Source organism: Thamnophis elegans, chromosome 13 (assembly GCF_009769535.1).
Source record: "Thamnophis elegans isolate rThaEle1 chromosome 13, rThaEle1.pri, whole genome shotgun sequence".
NCBI classification, from domain to species: domain Eukaryota; kingdom Metazoa; phylum Chordata; class Lepidosauria; order Squamata; family Colubridae; genus Thamnophis; species Thamnophis elegans.
The window spans coordinates 9987500-10006677 of NC_045553.1; the positions used below are offsets into that span (position 1 = coordinate 9987500).

The window sequence follows — 19178 nt, forward strand, 5'->3', positions numbered from 1 at the left end:
AAATAAATTTGCTCAGCTTTCTTGCGTTGGAGCAATTAAAGAGACATGGAGGGATTTGCATTCAAAATTAAGTTGGCCTTAATTTGAGGGAAAAATAGCAGCCTTGTTTTTCCAAGCCTCTGTTTTATCTTCTCTTTCCTTACACATCGGTTACCATCGAGGACTAACAAGTGTGTTACAATACAATACAATAGCAGAGTTGGAAGGGACCTTGGAGGTCTTCTAGTCCAACCCCCTGCCTAGGCAGGAAACCCTATACCATTTCAGATAAATGGCTATCCAACATCTTCTTAAAGACTTCCAGTGTTGGGGCATACACAACTTCTGGAGGCAAGCTGTTCCATTGATTAATTGATCTAACTGTCAGGAAATTCCTCCTTAGTTCTAAGTTGCTTCTCTCCTTGATTAGTTTCCATCCATTGCTTCTTGTTCTACTGTCAGGTGCTTTGGAGAATAGTTTGACTCCATCTTCTTTGGGGCAGCCCCTGAGATATTGGAACACTGCTATCATGGCTCCCCTAGTCCTTCTTTTAATTAAACTAGACGTACCCAGTTCCTGCAACCGTTCTTCATATGTTTTAGCCTCCAGTCCTCTTTGTTGCTCTTCTCTGCCCTCTTTCTAGAATCTCCACATCTTTTCTACATCGTGGTGACCAAAACTGAATGCATTATTCCAAGTGTGGCCTTACCAAGGCATTATAAAGTGGTGTTAACACTTCACGTGATCTTGATTCTATCCTTCTGTTGATGCAGCCTAGAACTGTGTTGGCTTTTTTGGCAGCTGCTGCACACGGCTGGCTTCTATTTAAATGGTTGTCCCAGTAGGACTCCAAGATCCCTCTCACAGTTACTACTATTGAGCCAGGTACCACCTATACTGTTGGGTGACCAAAGTTATAACAGCACTGAAGAAAGTGATTTAGGATCCATTTTTCAGACTTAATGTCATTACAGCATCCCCATGGCCACATGATCGAAAATTCCAATGCTTAGCAACTGGCAATTTATCATTTTTGTGTTTTCAGTATCCTGAGGTCCATGGAACAACTCAAGGAGGAGCTTGGACTTAATCCACTTGTGACTACGTAGAGATTCCAGGCCAGTGATGGCTCACCTTTTTGGCGCTGAGTGCCGAAAGCATGTGTGAGTGCGCACGAAGTGTGCGCGTGCATACACCCATAATGCATTGCGCGCCTGATCCCCCCATGTGCCCCACTCCCATGCATGCCCCACCCATTTCACATGGACACATGACTCCACGCGTGCGCCCCAGCCCCTGCGCATGCATGTGTGTATCCTGCATGCGGCCGGCCCGCCCCTTCATACATGCGTGGCAGAGACCCCAAAATCACCTGGCCAGCAAGAGGTGCATGCGCGCACAGACACACACATGAATATATAGAGATACAGATATAGATATTATTTATACAATTTTCTTTAGTACACATAAAAGCTCAATTATCTACATGAACAGTAGGTTGTCTGCGTACAGTTAGTTTTGGAAAATAATAATAGTGATAATAGCAATAATATTCATCATTGATACTACTACTACTACTAACAACAACAACAACAACAACAATAATAATAATCAGGAGCACTGAAAAAAGGAACAGAAGATTTTATTTTGGCAGCTCAAGAACAAGCCTTAGCCACAAACTGCATGAAGGCAAAAATTCAACATGTTACCACCAACAGCAAATGTCGCCTCTGCAATGAGAAAGACGAGACAGTCGACCACTTGATCAGTGGGTGCAGCAAAATTTCACAAACTGACTACCTACAACACTTAGCGTTGCTGAGATCATTCACTGGAAATTGTGCCAAAAGTTTGGATTTGAGTACAGCAAAAAGCACTGGGACCATCAGATTGAGAAGGTTTTAGAGAATGAGAAAGTCAAGATCTTGTGGGACTTCAGAATCCAGACTGATAGGCACTTGGCCCACAACACACCTGACATAACAATAGTTGAAAAGAAAAAAGTATGGTTGATTGACATTGCAATACCTGGAGATGCACAAATTGTAGATAAACAGCAAGAAAAAAATCACAAAGTACCGGGACTTGCAAATTGAAGTTGAGCGACTGTGGAAAAAGAAATCGAGTGTTGTCCTGATTGTAATTGGAGCCCTTGGAGCAACACCTAAAGGGCTACCTCGCTATTTGGAAATTTTAAATTTATCAGAGTTGAACATTCTGATTCTACAAAAAAAACGCCCTACTTGGAACAGCTTATATCCTTTGATGTTACCTTAACAGTTCCTTGGTTAGGACTCGAGCTATTGAGCTACCAACCAGCCCCAAAGGCTATAAATCTCACCAAAGATTAATCACATAATAATAACAATAATAATAATAATAATAATAATAATAATGATGCCAAATGCAGACTTTGCAAAGAAGCTGATGAAACTGTTGATCACATACTCAGCTGCTGTAAAAAAATCACGCAGACTGATTATAAATTGCAGCACAATTCAATAGCACAAATGATCCATTGGAATTTGTGCAAAAATTATAATATTAAAACAGCAACAAACTGGTGGGAACATCAGCCTGAAAAAGTCACCGAAAATCAGATGGTCAAGATCTTGTGGGATTTCCATATACAAACCGACAAAATACTGGCACATAATACACCAGACATCACACTGGTTGAGAAAAACAAGGTTACAATCATAGATATTGCAATACCAGGTGATAGCAGGGTCTCCGAGAAGGAACATGAAAAAATCGCAAAATACCAGGACTTAAAAATCGAAATTCAACGACTATGGCACAAACCAGCAGTGGTAATTCCAGTGGTAATTGGCACACTGGGTGCTATTCCAAAAGCACTGGAATTACATTTAAAACAGTTAAAAATTGACAAAATCACCATCAGTCAAATGCAAAAAGCCGCACTGCTTGGATCTGCACGCATATTACGAAAATACGTTACGACGTCCTAGGCCCCTGGGTGGAGCCCGACTAGTAACCAATGCCAAATCCGGCGAAACAACTGGCTGCTGTGATACAATTGTATAATAATAATAATAATAATAATAATAACAATAATAATAATAATAATAATAATAATAATAATAATAATAAAAAATAAAAAACAAGCATTATACACTAATGCCATGAAAGCGAAGATACAAAAATCCACTGACAATCCAAACTGCCGACTTTGCAGTGACGAAGTTGAAACTGTTTCACACTTAATATATGATTGTAGCAAAATTGCACAAACTGATTACAAAGCTAAACATGATCGAGTTGCTGAATTAATCCACTGGTCACTATGTAAAAAATACGCCCTACCTGTATCCGAAAAGCCATGGGAACATAGTGACAAAAGTTACCAAATATGAGAAGGTGAAGATCTTGTGGGACTTTCGAATACAGACGGATCATCATTTGGAACACAACACACCAGATATCACAGTTGTCGAAAACTGAAACATACAATTTATTGATATTGCGGTACCAGAAGATGCCAGAGTCAAGGAAAAAGAACTGGGGAAAATCACAAAGTATCGCAACCTGCCATCAAAACGACGCAATTATGGATGAAACATGTAACAGTGATGCTCATTGTCATTGGGGCACTTGGTACCATGTCCAAGAATTTTACAAAATGCATCAAGTAATTGCAGCTTCCTGCAATAAAATCACCAGAACTGCAAAAAACTGCGCTACTCAGAACATCATACTTTTTAAGAAGGTACTTGGTTGATACCTAGGATGCTGGCAGCAACCTGTATCAACCATCACTACCAGTCAATCGTATTTGTGATGCGTTTTTAATGTTCAGTTGACTGAGTTAAAAAAGATAACAATAATAATATTCATAAAATTGATAATAATCACATAATAATAATATTTGCTTATCCATATTAATATACAAGTGGTAAAGTTGCCAACTTTGGAGACGCCTGTGCTATAGACAATATTTTCTTTGCAACTATGGTTCAAATTCTTGGTTTTAACAAAAGTTGCAGTGTTGCGCCCATAACGTTTGGCCAAGGTCCAGTTTCAAATCAGGTTGGGACTTTTTGCCCTTATGAAGAAAATTATAAAGAAAACTCATAACAGTGTGACAAGCGACTCCTCCATCCGACTCCATTCCTACAACTGAAGACCAAGAGTACAGCTTGGATTTTTAAAAAAAAAACAAAAAAAAGACGATAAATTTATTACTCGCAGGCTCCCAAGCGATAGGAGGAGATTTGTGATCTCATTCATTCGCTCCGCGCAAAGCTACCCGGGGAATCATCGGAGGTGGGTGGAAACGCAATCGCATAATCAGCATGTCAAGAAGCTGGGAAATTAATCTAATTAAACCACGTAAGACAAATAGCACCAGGGGAGGAGGAAATAAAAGGAAGAATCAGTGCACAAAATACATCACAGCTTAAGTAATTTGCGCTCAGGTCAAAAAACCTGTCTTTAATTGACATCCGTATTTATCACCCACTGGGAAGAGCATTTATCTTGCAAAATTCTACATGGAAAGGCTTCAATTTCTGGGATAAATAACACCAATTGAGTTAAAGAATATTGACCCATCCTTTGACTCATCTGATTTGGAAGCAGGACAAGATATTGGGAGAATTTGGGGACCGCTCTCCAAAAGAGTGGAGATTTTGCATCCGTGTGGTCCCTGGCGCTCTGTGAACTTAGTGGCTTTCTGGCAGATGTTTCCTTACCAAACTGTCAGCTAGCACTGATGGTGTTATGTAGTTCGGTAATGATACGTCTGCAAGAAAACCCCGAAGCTTAGAGAGCACCAAGGACCCCACAGTCCTCCCTCCTTCCTTCTTTCTTTGTTTCTTTATTCTCTCTCTCTCTCTCTCTCTCTCTCTCTCCAAACTCAATCCCTCCTAGTGCTGATGATACTATGTTGAGTCATGAAACATCTGCCAGAAAACCCCCAAGCTCAGAGAGCACCAAGGACCTCACAGCCTCCTTCTCCTTCTCTCTCTCTCTTTCTCTCTCTCTTTCTCTCTCTCTTTCTCTGTCTGCCTCTATCTTTCTATCTTTATCTCCAAACCCAATCCCTTCTAGCACTGATGATATTCCCTAGTTGAGTCATGAAACATCTGCCAGACTCCACAGATTAGGCCTGATCTACAACTTTGGGCATTTGTAAGAAAAAGCTGTTGAATTAACTGCTAATGCCAGGCGCAAATGAAGTTTACTGGACCATACATGAAGCTGCAATTTATAGAAGATTTATTGCTCAAATCGAGTCTGGTCAACTAAAGTTGCTTTTGGGAGCGTAACGACTCTAACCTAATGACACATTTAACACCGCCCACCAGCTCTGGCTGCTGTTCTCCTACATTTGGGGGGGAAAGAGAGAGCATGTTGTGGCCCGCCAGAGGCCAGTGGAGCTGGCAGCAGATTCTGACAATGAGGAGGTTGGGGAGGAACATGGGCCAGTCCTGGAGTCTGGGGTAGGCTCTGATGAGGGCTCTGTGTTGGAGGCAGAGAGGGGGCCAGAGCCCTATGCCAATTATCAGCTGCCTTCAGAGTCAGACATCAGTGAGGCAGATGAACAGCTGGAGCCTGTTCCCAGTGCGCTCATGCACAGAGTTGCCAGACGAAGGGAACAGCTAAAAAACAGGGGTCAACTTGGGAGTAAGGACACAGGTAGACAATGAATGGCCCCTACCAGAGGAAATAAAAGAGGACTGAAAGGGGAGTGGAGTTTGCAGGAGACAATTAGTTCGCTTCATTGGTTCCTGACTCTCCTATGCTCCTTGCCAAGTTCTGCAGATCTTGGCCTGGCCGCTCTCCAAGCCAGATCAGATCTGTGACTCTAAATCCTCCCTTGAAAGACTTTGCTGGATGTGAATGAGCAGAATTCACAGTCAATTAATCAAAGGGGTTTTTGTTGGGACAAGGAGTTTGCTTCCTGCTCTTGGGAGCCTTGGCACGAACAGAGCAAGCATGCACACCCCAGCAGCTGAAGCAGTGTGAGATAGCTGACATTACTCAGACGAAGCTAGGAGATATGGAGCTAAGGATTGGAAAGATCTGCAACAAACATGTTCTCCAGAAAGCCACCCCAGCTGCAAGCAGAAAATCACTGCAGATGTTACTTAAATAGCCATAGTCCCTTTGAAAATAAAATTTTAAAAAAGTCAGGGGCAAGCTTTTGCACCAATTCTACAAGCCTCCCTCTTCCAACTGTCTCATATTGTTTGTTAATTCATCCGTCTGAAGATTGTCTACAGCTGGCCAAGGCTTTGGTAGGTTTTCATCCATCCTTCTCAATCCACAGCACTTCCTATGGTTTCCTAGCAAATTTCCCACTGATTCACCTTTCCATGTATGCTGCGTTGATCTTGAGACTGTAGAACTGCACAGTCTAAGTCCAGTTTAACTCAGTGGTAAGCTCCTAAGAAGGAATTTCCTGAGAACTATGAAGAAGGGAACACAACTGTCCCTACAGTCTCTCCATCACTGGTAGTTTTCAAGCCAGGATCGGACACCCATTTTTGTGGGGTAGGATTAGTATTGAATATATGAGGATGTTGTGGCAGCCAGAAGAACTGCCAGCAGAGTCGGACAATGAGGAGGTTGGGGAGGAACATGGGCCAGTCCTGGAGGCTAAGGAAAGCTCAGACAGGGGCTCTGCGTCAGAGGCAGAGAGGGAGCTAGACAGCAGTGAGGCAGAGGAACAGCTGGAGCCTGTTCCCAGTGTGTGCATGCACAGAGTTTCCAGAAGACAAGGACAACTAAGAAAGCAGAGCCGACTTAAGAGTAAAGCTATACCTTGGAGGTGATTGGCCCCTCCCATAGGAAACAAAAGAGGAGCGAATGGGGAGGGGGCTTTTGCAGAAAACAATTCATTCCTTTGGTCGTTTCAGGAGTAGAAAGTTCCGTTTGTGACTATAAGAGATTCTGTGCCAAGTTTTGCTTTGCCCTGCATTGGGAAACTAGTTATCTGGCAGTTCTCCAAGAGAGATAAGGTTCGTGTGGATAAATATTCCTTTGAAAGATTGTTTGCTAAGCCTTGCTGACTGTGAATGAAAGGAATTCCCAGTCGTGTAAGTAAAAGGTGTTTTGTCGGGGCCAAACTTTGATTCTTGCTTTCTAAGGAAGCCTGGGTCAGAACAGTGGATAAGCTTGGAGGAAAGATCCCTCTAGATCCCTTTCACTTTACAATCCTCTAAAGCAGGGATGTCCAACCTTCGCAACTTCACCATTTGTGGATTTCAAGCATGGTTGGCTGGGGAATTCTGGGAGTTGAAGTCCACAAGTCTTCAAGTCACCTAGATTGGGAACCCCTGCTCTAAAGGACCAATTTTGCCTATCCACTGTCCTGGAGACAATCCTCATGATATTTGGAAAGAGGTCCACCTCGAACCTTGGAGATGTTGGTGGTCAACACTACTAATTTAAAGGGACCAATGAATGAATGATGATTCCTTTTGACGGACAATAGGGCTCTACACAAATAGTCCTTAACTTACAACAGTTCATTTAGTGACCGTTCGAATACAACAGCACTGAAAAAAGTGACTTATGACTGATTTTCACACTTATGACCACTGCAGGGTTACGTGATATACATTCCGATGCTTGAAAACTGGTTCATACTTACGTCCGTTGCAGTGTCTCAGGGTCACGCGGTCATCTTTTGTGACCACCTGACAAGCAAAGGCAAGAGGGAAACCAGATTCACTCAACAACTATGGCAAGAAAGGCCGTAAAATGAGGCAAAGCTCACTTAAGAAATGTTTCACTCAGCAACAGAAATCTTGGGTGTCAGTTGCGGTCGAGGCCTACCTCTATTCTTAGATCAAGTAGGATAGATACTGCTGCTCTACAAAGCGACCTTGATTATGTGTCAGAATGATCGAATAATTGGCAACTCTAAATCTCAACTAACAGATGTTCTCTTATACATTGGCAACAAAAATCAGAACACCAAATACAAGCTGGGAGGATACGACCTCGTAGACGACCCCTCACTCTGTCAAGGATCTAGGAGTTCTCATCTCTAATGATCTAAGTTCCAGAGCTCACGGTAACAGCATTGCCAAAAAGGCATGAAGAGTTGTTAACCTAATTTTGCAAAGCTTCTTCTCCCGTAACATTGTACTGCAAACTAGGGCATACCAAACCTTTGCCAGACCAATCCTCGAATACAGCTCGTCTGCCTGGAATCCACACTGTTTATCGGGCATTAATACAATCAAGCAAGTCCACAGGTATTTCACGAGTCCTCCATTTTTCTGCTCATTACAGAATCCCTTATGCCCCCAGGCTCAAAATTTTGGGCTTGGACAACTTGGAACTAGGCCGCCTGCGTTCTGACCTAAGCATAGTACACAAAATTGTGTGCTACAACATCCTACTTGTCAACAACTTCTTCAGCTTCAACCACAATGATACACAGGTAAACAATAGCTACAAACTCAAGGTAAACCGCTCCAAACTCGATTGCAGAAAATACGACTTCAGCAACAGAGTGGTCAACGCCGGGAATGTTCTACCTGACTCCATTGTTACATCCTCAAACCCCCGTAACTTTAACCTCAAACTGTCTAGCGTGGACCTCACCCCATTCCTAAGAAGACCATAAAGGGGGTGTGCATAAGTGCACCAGCGTGCCTACCATCCCTGTCCTACTGTCCCCGTTTATTTGTACTCATTTCATGTGCTCATGTCCATGTTCATAATTATAACAAAGTATGAACAAATTTAGTTTTGACAAACTAACTAAATAAAACGATTCTGTCATCGTTTCTTTAATTGAGTTGGTTTTGATCCTTAGAAGAACGAAACACACCGATTCTGGAAACGAAGAGGTTTCCATTAGTGGGCAGCCTGGGTGGTTTATTTAGACGCACGATGCGCAAGAACGAAAGAATGGGGGAAGAGGATGAAAGGAGTCATCAAAGCCCTTGCCATCCTCTCTGCCAGCTAGGATTATCTTCCCGCAATATTTCAGTAAATCCCCATTGTTCTAACAAGCCGGCCCGACAATGCCAAGCCTTAATCCTGTGTGTCACTGGGAAATTCACAGCTCAACAATTCCCATTCAGTCTCGGCCAAAAGCCTTAAGACTTGGACGAAGGCAAACATGTTATTCTATGGGAAAATGGCACCCATAGCTAATCAATTTCAAATGATCAAGGGAGATTACTGGGTGAATGAGAAAGAAAGTAAAAAAACCCAACCCAAAAGACATTCAGACCATATTCTAACCCAATCAAGAGCCACGGTGCCAGGAAATAATTATCCATTGACATCTACAGGAAGGTCGGAAGAAGAGGAAGAAAGGGAGAGGCCAAAGATTAAATTCCACAACGAAGGAAATTTTTAGAGGATGGTATTTGGCTCTTCGGTGCAGAATTGGTGTTGGAAATGTTGGCAGGTACTCTGGTGGTTAAGAATGGAGGCCTTTGAACTCTGGTGCTGGAGAAGACTTCTGCGAGTCCCCTGGACTGCAAGGAGATCCAACCGGTCAGTCCTAGAGGAGATCCACCCTGACTGCTCTTTAGAAGGCCAGATCCTGAAGAGGAAACTCAAAGACTTTGGCCACCTAATGAGAAGGAAGGACTCCCTGGGAGAAGAGCCTCATGCTGGGAACGATGGAGGGAAAAAGAAGAAGGGGACGGCGGAGAATGAGGTGGCTGGATGGAGTCACAGAAGCAATCGGCATGAGATTTAATGGACTCCAGAGGATGGTAGAGGACAGGAAGTCCTGGAGGAATGTTGTCCATGGGGTCACGATGGGTTGGACACAACTTCGCAACTAAGAACAACAAACCCTGATGGTAAATGTGTCAACTCTGGCCAGTTTTTCATCAAGAAAGGCCCAATCTTTTGTTTATTGACTTTATCAGCACTAGAATATTTGGTGCGCTGTGACCTTGGTTGTTTTCTTGCACACATTTCATATCCCAACTAGATAACATCATCAGTGGTAGAAGGGAGTGATGTTTGACAGGGCAAACCACCTGTATATAAACAGAAAGCAAATCCTTTAGCACTGATGTCTATGGAGATTCCCAAGTCCTGGTTGTCCCAAAGGTGCTTTTTCAAGAGGCAACTGGACTGTCTGGCTTCTTCTTGAAGACATTTTGCATCTTATCCAAGAAGTTTCTTCAGTTAAGCTTCTTCAGAGCTGAAGAAGCTTCTTGGATGAGAAGCGAAACGTCTTCAAAGGACAACCAGAAAATCCAGCTGCCTCTTGAAAAAGCATCTTTGAGTTTAGCACCGATGATATTATCTAGCTGTGCGAAGAAATGCCTGCAAGAAAGCAACGAAACTCAGAGAGCACCAAAGTCTCCATAATCCTCCTCTTCTTCCTTCTTCTCTACCTTCTTCACTTCACAAACCCCGACTTCCTTCTAGCACTGATGATGTGACCTAGCTGGGTCATGAAACGTCTGCAAGAAAACAACCAAGCTCAGAGAACACCAAGAACCCCATAGTCGTCGTCTCCTCCTCCTCCTCCTTCTCCTCCTCCTCCTCTGCCTCACAAACCTTTCTCCCTTCTTGCACTGATGATGTTACCTAGTTGGATAATGACACATATCAAGAAAACCAACAACTCAGAAAGTACCAAGGACTCCACAGTTCAACCCAATTACAAACCTTTCCCCCCTTCTTGCATTGATGACGTAACCTAGTTGGGTAATGAAACATCTGCAAAAAAACAACCAAGCTCAGAGAACACCAAGAATCCCTCAGTCTTCCTCTTCCTCCTCCTCCTCCTCCTCACAAACCTCACTCCTTTTCAGCATTGATGATGTTACCTAGTTGGGTAATGAAATGTCTGCAAGAAAACAACCAAGCTCAGAGAACACCAAGGATCCCTCAGTCTTCCTCTTCCTCACAAACCCCACTCCTTTTCAGCATTGATGATGGTACCTAGTTGGGTAATGAAATGTCTGCAAGAAAACAACCAAGCTCAGAGAGCACCAAGGACCCTACAGTTCAACCCAGCTACAAATATTCTCTTCTATCAATTTTATCAGCATTAGACCAATGGTGAGACCTCAGAGCAACAGGTAAAAATGCCCTAAACGAGATTGCTGAAGCTCACATGATGTGTCTCCTTTTAAGACACACAACAACGCTAGCTTGGAAGTTACTCTCATATCGACATCACACTAATCCTGGCTAAAGGCTGACCAATCTTGGTTTAGGCTTAGATGTTCCTGGAGTTGAGATACCCGTCGTCCTTGCAACAATGGCTAATGGGATGTGATGGAGGGTTGACTGCAACAATTCTTCCTTTCAACACATTCCCTTTTTGTTATTCGGCGTTGATGGTCTCCAGACGAGGCAAGCCATCAAACTGTCTGACCTCAGAAGCTGTTTTGTGACAAATCAAAGGATCTGTTCTTGCATTCTCAAGAAACCAGAAAGCTTCCACCCTTTAAAGAAGAAATATTTCCTAGCTTTTTTGTTTTCTTTTGTTTTGTTTTTTTTGAGCTATCAGGAAGTGAACTTGAGACCTTCTACATGTAAAGAAGTTGCTCTGGCAGTTTTATCTTTGTCCTTACAACTCTTGAGAAAGGCGGGTGCTATAAAGCAAAGGGAGTGGGGGCACAGACAGAGATGGATGGGGAGAGAGAGGGAGAGAGAGAGAGGGAGGGAGGGAGGGGGAGAGAGAGATATACAGTTGGAGACAGACAGACAGAGATGAGAGAGTAGATGACAGACAGATAGATGTAGATGAGAGTAAAAGAATAGGATAGATAGATAGATAGATAGATAGATAGATAGATAGATAGATAGATAGATAGATAGATAGATAGATAGATAGATAGATGATGGATGGATGATAGGAGAGAGTAGATGATAGACAGATAGATATAGAGAGAAAAGGAATAGGACAGATAGATAGATAGATAGATAGATAGATAGATAGATAGATAGATAGATAGATAGATAGACAGACAGACAGACAGACAGAGATGAGAGTAGATGATAGACAGGTGTAGATGAGAGAAAAAGAATAGGATGATAGATAGATAGATAGATAGATAGATAGATAGATAGATGGATAGATAGATAGATAGATATTAGATGATAGACAGATAGATATAGATGGATGGAAACAAAGTAGATTAACAGAACACACAGATTAGGTGGGATGGATGAATAGAGGGAGGGAGGGAGGAAGAGAGAGAGAATTGTTGCCGACCTGTTTCTAATGTAGAACAGTCACAAAGATGACCTATGACAATGATCACGTCAAAGCTAGCCAGATGTTTCTCCCAGGTGGAACATCTCACGGCCATGACATATGACTTGCATGGATTTAATTCAACCCTTTTCTTCGTTTTGGGCAAATCCTCAAAACAAAAAGGGAAAGAGCTGGCTGTTGTCTTCCTGCCAACTCCTGACGCTCCTGAAACTGAGCTTGTCGATCAGAAAGGTCGGAGGTTCAATGGTTCGAATCCCCAGCACCGCGTAACGGAGGGAGCTCCCGTTCCTTGTCCCAGCTTCTGCCAACCTAGCAGTTCGAAAGCACGTAAAAATGCAAGGAGAAAATTAGGCACCACCTTTTGATGGGAAGGGAACAGCGTTCCGTGCGCCTTCAGCATTGAGTCATGCCAGCCACATGACCACAGAGACTTCTTCGGACAGCGCTGGCTCTTCGGCTTTGAAATGGAGATGAGCACCGCCCCCTAGAATCAGGAACGACTAGCACATATGTGCGAGGAGAACCTTTACCTTAGGGTTGGAAATGGTGTCACACCTGAGCAGGAAAGGAAATGTCTCAGGGTTTCAGAGACCAGTGTAGACGTGGGTTAATTTTGTGGGGAACCTATGCTGGAGTACATGCTGCTCCTGCTTGTAAAACCTTCAACAGCTGCAGCCAGTGGGTGAGTTTTACACTTCATCAAGATAACTTTAGCTGAATGGTCATTGGGATTTTTTTTTTGAAGCCTACATTTTCCCTACCATGTTGTGGGCATAAAATGTGGAGAGCGGCTTGGGAGCAGCTGTGAAAGAAGCGGCAGCTCTTTAGACCTGAAGCCAAGTTCCTTGGACGTGCACGTAGTCCTCGACTTACGACTACAATGGGGACCAGATTATCCATTGCTAAGGAAGGTGGTTTTTAAAGTGAGTTATAACTCTCTGCCGGTTGGATTTTAATCCTGTGATGGAAGTTGCGAAGGGCGAGGAGTTTGTATTCGTTTTTCATCTTTCTTGTAAAAAATATTTTTTTTAATATAGTCCTCGACACATAACCAGCCATGGTGGCGCAGTGGTTAGAATGCAGTATTGCAGGCTACTTCTGCTGACTGCCGGTTGCCTGCAATTTGGCAGTTCGAATCTCACCAGGCTCAAGGTTGACTCAGCCTTCCATTCTTCGGAGGTCAGTAAAATGAGGACCCAAAACATTGGGGGCCATATGCTGGATCTGTAAACTGCTTAGAGAGGGCTGGTAAGTGGTATATAGGTCTAAGTCCTATTGCTATTGTTTTTCTTTCTTTCTTTCTTTCTTTCTTTCTTTCTTTCTTTCTTTCTTTCTTTCTTTCTTTCTTTCTTTCTTTCTTTCCTTCCTTCCTTCCTTCCTTCCTTCCTTCCTTCCTTCCTTTTATCGGTCCATTCATAGTACACAGTGGCTAGAATGCAGTATTGCAGGTTAACTCTCCTCTCACTATCAGGAGTTCAATTCTGACCAGTTCAAGGTGGACTCAGCCTTCCATCCTTCTGAGGTCAGTAAAATGAGGACCCAGAATGTGGGGGGCAATAGGCTGACTCTGTAAACTGCTGAGAGAGGGCTGGAAAGCCTTGTGAAGCGGTATATAAATCTAAATGCTATTGCTATTTGTTTAGCAATTGTTTTGACTGTTTGAAGTTACAACAGAACGGAAAAAAGTAACTTATGACCTTGCCCTCGCACCTTGTAGTGTCCTGGGGTCATGTGACTGCCATCTGCAACCTTATCAGCCGGCAAGCCACAAGCAAAGAGAATGCAAAAAGCCTGATTCACTTAACAACCACAATTCGTTTAATGGCGATGATGTGCTTATTGAGCGTAGCAAAAAAAATATATGTAAAACCAGACATGGCTCATTTAACAATCGCCTGGCTTAGTCATGGGAATTCTGATCCTATTTGTGATTGTATGTTAAGGACTACTTATAAAAGATAAATATATGTGAAAATTGCACATGCATTCTCTCTGATTTCTTTCTTTTTCTTACGTTATGCTAGTTTTTTAATTTTCCTTTTCAAAAATCTTGCTTAAAATTCTGTGCACATCAATAAGTCTGTCTCTCTATATCTATTTACGTCTGTCTATCTATCATCTACTCTCTCATCTATATCTATCAATTATCACTGTCTTCTGTCTGTCTGGCTATCTATCCTCTCATCCATCCATCCATCCATCCATCCATCCATCCATCCGTTATCTCATCTATCTGTCTGTCTATCTATCTATCTGTTATCTCATCTGTCTGTCTGTCTATCTACCTACCTAATCTACTTTCATTTTTCTGTCTGTCTGTCTGTCTGTCTGCCTCTCTCTCTCTACCTACCTACCTAATCTAGTCTTTCATTTGTCTGTCTGTCTGTCTGTCTGTCTGTGTTTGTCTATCTATCTATCTATCTATCTATCTATCTATCTATCTATCTATCTATCTATCTATCTATCTATCTATCTATCTATCATCATACAAGATTTCAAAAGAAAGCATGAAACCAACAGATCCAAATTCCAAAAGGATAACAGTAGATCGGGCGTTCAATCTCAAGAAAAGAACAAATTCACAACAGCAGATGTGTTATGACACCATCTTTCCAGACCCATCAAGCATGCCAGGGAAATGACTCCGAGGAGCTGCTAATGGACTCTAATTTGCCCGTTTCACACTGGTTCTCCCTTTGAAGTTCTTTGGTGGGACAATAATGGCTTTAATGTCCGAGCACAGAATGTCTTTCCCGGATGGAATGTTCCCATGCGGCCTTCCGAACACTGACTTTTCTGAAATGTCAAATTTGTGTCCAGTTGCTCCTCCACACACAGACTGACCACTTTGTCTCCTCTGGTGGAGGACACCCAGATCAGAGGACAACGCATATAAAGGGGTTTGCCAAAGGGGAAGGTGTCAACTGCTCCAGATCCTTAAGGAGAAATCATCAACGGGCCATCAGTTCATTGGCCATCAACGGGCACATAGAGATCAACAACATGTTTATGTCTTCTTTAATACTATTGCAACTTCGCTTTACAAAGCGCATCTGAGTCACAATTTGCTGGTTTCAGTGGAAATTAGAGAAAATACTCATTGTGGGCCGGGGGGGGGATATCCTTCTCTCTCCAAAAATAAATTTTACACATTTTACTTGCCTCTAGGCACTTCTCCACCAGACCCCAAGTTTTCATTCTGTGTAACAGCCACATTTACTTCTCACTTTCAGGCCACTACATCATTCAATTTTTATTTTATTCCTTTATTCGTTTCGCAGGGGTTTAAAGCAGTGGTCACCAACTGGTGGTTCACGGACCACTGGTGGTCCGCAGAAAAAATATTTGTATTTTTTATATTGCACTAAATCAGGGGTCCTTAAACTACGGCCCCTGTACAATGAACATTTGTGTTGCTGCAGAGAGTCCCCCCCTTTCAGGGTCTTTTTGTGTGGATCAGAGGGGGGCAGGAATTCCGACTTGGGGTCTGCTTCAGCCTCCTGGTGGGGGGCTTTGGGCGAAGGCTGGAGGGAAGCACCACTGGTGGCAAAGAGCCGGAGGGCCTTGTTCCAGTGGGACTGCATCATGGCCTGGAACTGGCTGGCCATCTCAGCCCGCTGAGCCTCCAGGCGCCGGCACCTGGCCTTACACTCCCACAGATCTTCCCTCTGCTTGGAAAGCCTATGCTCGTAGTCCTCAGTGAGGTCCTTCTGCTGAGCCTCCTTCTCAGTCAGATCCAATTTGAACTGAGCTGTTTTGCCAACTCTTTTCTCATGGTGGCTGCTTAGCTCCAGCAACTGCTTCCGGTTGGGGCCCTAAGGAGCCTGGGAGGGCAGGCGAGGAGTGGCTGGGAGGGGAGGGGCGAGTAGAGCCTGGCAAGGCACCCCTTGATGTGAGTGACATCAAGTTGGCCACGCCCACCCAGTCACATGACCACCTAGCCACCACCCTCCAAGCTGGTCATTAGGCAGATCATATTAGTGGTCCGCGGTATTTAAAATTATGAATTTAGTGGTCCCTGAGATCCGAAACGTTGGTGAACCCTGCTCTAGAGTCTAGGCCAGTGGTAGTCAACCTGGTCCCTACCGCCCACTAGTGGGCATTCCAGCTTTCATGGTGGGCGTTAGGGGTTTTGTCTGATACTAAAGCACTTTCCTTTTTTTAAATTTAATTGACTTAAAAAAAATTCATAGCATTATTCAAAAACATTTTCCTTAGGTTTTCATAAAATCACCATTACTGTGGAACCGGTGGGCGGTTAGAAAATTTTACTACTAACAGAGATACAAAAGTGGGCGGTAGGTATAGAAAGGTTGACTACTCCTGGTCTAGACTGATGACTTGTTTAACTCCACCTCCCAGCTCTGCTTTCTCTTCTCCTACAGATGGTAGGCTCTTCTAAAAAGCTATGGTGGCCACCAAGACGTCCCGTCAGGTGCAACGTTTAAGGGAGAGGACATAGAGCCTGCCCACCCATATTATCTACCCTAGTAGGGTGGGCAGACACCCCCAGAGTAACCAGGTAGGGCTTCAAAGGTGATAACCAGCACCTTGAATTGCACCTGGACAGAATGGTCAAATAAACGCAAAGAAAGCTGGGGTGTCTTTCAAGTAGTACTTTTTAGAGTTTCCCTCGCCCAATATATGGGCCTGATGCAGACCCCAACCCTAATTAGAAGTCTGCCTATTTAAGAAGGCTGCCAAATGGTCCTTGAGGCAGCCAACTTCGGGTAGACTCTGCAAAGTCATTTCAAAAAGTGTGCAATAAAATAGGGCCATAAAATTGTTGAGGATGCTAAATGATAATAAAAATCATTACCCAGTTATGCGCTGAGATTAACATACTTTAAATAGTATCATGAGCTTCCCCTAACATGGGGAAAATATCCACATTGTTGTTGTTGTTAGTTGAGAAGTCATGTCCGACCCATCGCGACCCCATGGACAACATCCCTCCAGGCCTTCCTGTCTTCTACCATTCTCTGAAATCCATTTAAGCTCACGCCAACTGCTTCGGTGACTCCATCCATCCTCCTCCTTCGGTGACTCCATCCATCCTCCTTCTTTGTCATCCCCTTCTTGTTTTGCCCTCTATTGTTCCCAGCATGAGGCACTTCTCCAGGGAGTCCTTCCTTCTCCTTAGGTGGCCAAAGGATTTGAGTTTCCTCTTTAGGATCTGGCCTTCTAAAGAGCAGTCAGGATTGATCTCCTGTAGGACTGACCGGTTGGATGGCCTTGCAGTCCAAGGGACTCGCATGAATCTTCTCCAGCACCAGAGTTCAAAGGCCTCAATTCTTTGGCGCTCAGCCTTCCTTACGGTCCAACCTTCACAGCCATCCATTGCAACTGGGAAAACCATAAACTTGACTAGACTCACTTTTGTTGGCAAGGTGAGGTCTCTGCTTTTTAGTCTGCTGTCTGGATTAGAAATATCTACATATAAGCAGTTAATATTTTTTACAAATAACTTCTTCGATGATTCAATCTAACCTAGATGGAAGATGATTATCTTCCATTTCATTGGAAACCTTAACACGTATTTTTTCTTGGAACAAATGACCAACAGCAGAATCATAGTTAGCACAAATCTTTTAACAATGGAAATTCCTGCTAGGCCATGGTTGTTTCAACCATGATTTGTGGAATAAGCCATCCCAGATGATTTCCCACATCATGCTCATCCCCAAAGCATGGATTACAAGTCACAAGAGCTGGATTCACACAACACACCAAACCCAAACTAAGCAAGTCAAGTTAGAATGCTGTATGGAGCTAGTAGCATCTTATTTCAATGAGTGGAGAAGGACACATTTTAGTGACAGAAGAGAATATTGATAGCTCAGGGTTGACATGAAGGGTCCTTGTTCCTCTCTCAGCTTGGTGGTTTTCTTGCAGACGTTTCATGACCCAACTGGTAACATCATCAATGCTGAAAAGGAGTGGGGTTTGTGAGGAGGAGAAGGAGGAGGAGGAGAAGGAGGAGGAGGAGGAAGACGACTGAGGGATCCTTGGTATTCTCTGAGCTTGGTTGTTTTCTTGCAGATGTTTCATGACCCAACTCGGTAACATCATCAGTACTAGCAATGAACAGTCTGCAAGGCAACAACTAAGCTCAGGGACCCCCAAAGACCTCACATAACACATTTTACCCAAGAACAGATTCTGCAAGATGAACAGTCTTCCTGTGGCAACAAATGTGACCCACAGTGTAGACAGCATCTACCTGTAACAACTTAAACAGTGTGGGAATCTCAGTTAAATGCTGGCAGGGCTGCAGGGCGAAGGGTTAAATGTCTGCCGGGGGGGGGGGGGAACATCTAGCGGCGGTCGCATCTGTTCAAGAAACAGCCGCAGTCAAAGAAGTAGAATAAAAAGGTTGTTTCACTTGAGTTCACTGGTTGGGAGGGTGATGCAATTTGGACTCCGGGGTGATTCAGTCTCGCCAATTACCGAACGGAATTAAAGAGGAAAAGCGCTCGGCGCGGGTTCCCAATGAATCGAGAGCCTGTGAACTTTCACCGACCTCATTCGGCGGGTGAATCCACCCTGACCCACTGGAACAGAAGAGCTCCAGAGAGGCTCTTAACAGATGGACAAGTTGACGGTCCAGAACAGAGGAGGCCATTTAAGTGCAAAACAAGGCAGGTGGGATTAAAGCCCACCCACCCACCCCGACAGTCTATCTTTGCAGAGCCCCACCTGACTTCACCTCGTTCAGAAGAGAAAGAATCACACTGGAAGGCAGGAGCGGGTTTCAAACATGTTTGGGTCGCCACAATATTTTTAAAAAAGATGTTGGGACTCTAGAACAGGGGTCAAACGCAAGGCCCGTGGGCCGCATCCGGCCCATAGTGCGGTCGAATCTGGTCCGCGGGACGTCCTGGAAAATGTAAGGGGCCAGCGCGCATCACTTCAGCCCGGTCTACCCAGTGTGGAGAAACCAAGATGGTGACATAAGAATGACTCAGCAGGGTTAACTGCCACTTTAAGAAGCTGTCTATATAAGGGAGA

The 19178-nt window shown here is 43.7% G+C and overlaps 1 protein-coding gene across 1 annotated transcript in view; it reads right to left on the reverse strand.

Annotated features, from left to right (window-relative positions):
- ARVCF (ARVCF delta catenin family member) overlaps nt 1-19178 on the reverse strand; it is a 294054-nt gene that overhangs the window by 135563 nt on the left and 139313 nt on the right.